The 2,183-nt window shown below is 34.9% G+C and overlaps 1 long non-coding RNA gene across 1 annotated transcript; it reads right to left on the minus strand.

The window, feature by feature from the left end:
* Positions 1-313: 313 nt before the first annotated feature.
* On the minus strand, positions 314-1,356 carry LOC307039115. The gene is made up of 3 exons (XR_013808149.1): positions 947-1,356; positions 772-815; positions 314-395 (listed from the first exon to the last, which is right to left on the minus strand). It is a non-coding gene; the product is annotated as an uncharacterized lncRNA (long non-coding RNA).
* Between the last annotated feature and the right edge of the window lie 827 nt (positions 1,357-2,183).

Here is a 2,183-nt window from a genome sequence, read left to right on the forward strand (position 1 = left end):
ATTTTTGTAGCGCTTTTCTGAAACCCAAAGACGCTTTATATGCAAGCCTACCTCCAAAGCATTATACTTCGGAAGTTAAACAAATTAGATAAGGCAGTGGATGGCAAAGTACCAGATTTCACACATGAATATGCTTAAAATAGGTTATGGTTTTCCTATCACTGACAATGAAATCATGTAGTATTTCAACTGTAATTTCCTAAAATGTCAAATGCATTTTGGTGGAGGTTTTCATCTTATTTCTAATAGAAACATATTAAATATGACTCAAATGGAGCATATAAACAAGAGAACAAACGTGCAAAAACAAAACTGGTGTTCAAATAACAGATTTAATTTTTATGCATTATCCCGGAGAATTCTTCGGCTGCCAGGAATGAGCCCACTCCTTGCCACTGAAAACAGAATGGAATAATGTTAGTTACAGTTACTGTTTTCGTCTTTCCGAAAAGCATAAACCATGTGTGAAGCAAACATCTTATCACTCAAAGTAAATGTTTCATTTACCATTTAGAAAAAGTGAACATAGAAATGAAAACAAAGGTTCTAACAAACAATAAAAACAAACAAAAACACATACATTAACAACAATGAAGTTAAACAATCATTTGTTCCTACACTACTTCAGCTGCTTCAGAATAACAGCAGTGAAATATATAAGAGGACTGGTGGTAGATTTGGATGTTTTGCATTTGTTAAATATCATGTGTTTGTTCTCCAACATGGGACTACATCAGATGACATGAAGCCAAGTAACTGGAAGATATATACCATACTGGACAGGGCTCCCACTCCACCAACATTTCTACTTTTCCCTATCAAGAGAAGAAAACAAATCTCTAATTTCGGAAAGACCAAAAGCATATTAGCTATTTAGCAAACAATTGTGTTGGAAGTTTGTAAATCATAAAGCACACCCTATGCATTACTTTTATTCCCGTCTAACCTTTCTCATTCTTTCTTTTATTACACTCCTGATGGGGAAAGTTTCTAGGCGAGTGTGGTAGGAGCAATCTGTGAACATCAAAGCAGGTTCCACATACAGTATTAGTCATATTAGAAATAAAATAAATACAACTATGAACACTTAAGTAGCAACCAGACTTGCACGATGAAAAGTGACCACACTGTTATCACTGGTCAAAAGTTACTGTATACATCATTGAAATGGAACCAAGCTGCTCTCAGTCCTAACATGGGATGCTTGTTTGAATGGCCATACCACTGCTGAGCCTGAGATGACCAAAGAAAATACTGCACTGCTGCTTCCTTTACTGCCTAGCATTCTCATCACCACCTTATCAACTATGACTGTATGTATTTTAGTCTAATTAGACAATTAAAGCCCTTTGGATTTTTGGATAATCTATCAGTTATAGTTATTAGTCACAATATAGCATTGTTAACTCACTGAAGAAGCATCAATCACTGCGTTTAAATGCACTTTGCTAAAGTACATGTCGATAGATTTATTAGAATACCAATCAATTCGACTCATGCAAATGTTTATAATCAGTCAAAATACTTAATACTGTTAATATACCTGACTTTTTCTTTTTGCGTCTAGGACCAAGTAATGTGTCCCTCACGGACCCTGTCCTGACAGCTGTGGGTTGAAGAAGAAATATTACTATATACATACAGTACACCAAGTTAAGCTTAAACTCAAGTTTCAAAATACATCCCACAAATGCAGCATCACATGATGCAATAGGTATTAGGTACAGATATTTTTTTGTTATTGCGATTTAATTGAGGTTGATCTATGAAGTCTAGGTGTTTTGTTGTCTTGCCTATATAATTGACTCCATACTTTATGTGTAAGGAATAGTTTGATAAATATTAACATGTTGTGCTGTAACGTTAAATGAATTTAACTTTGATTCAAAAACCTAAGTTTATTCCCCGTATGTTCATTATGGGACAGTGTCGTATCTAAATGCAGTTCTTGAGTATAAAGTTTAAATATGCTGCATGACGTTGTTGCATGAGTTGCTTCGAAGTTTACCCCTATGGTCAGGGATTGCTTTCTTCTAGACCACAATATTAATGATATCAACCTCTTGTACAATATATGGACATGAGCCAAATCATTTTTGATGTAATCGACCTACTGCCCAACGCTACAATGTAAGACCCTTTCTGTGTGCAAACCAAATCACATAGGAGTTTTATTTTGTGAT

Source organism: Notothenia rossii (genome assembly GCF_949606895.1).
Source record: "Notothenia rossii genome assembly, chromosome: 1".
Lineage (NCBI taxonomy): Eukaryota > Metazoa > Chordata > Actinopteri > Perciformes > Nototheniidae > Notothenia > Notothenia rossii.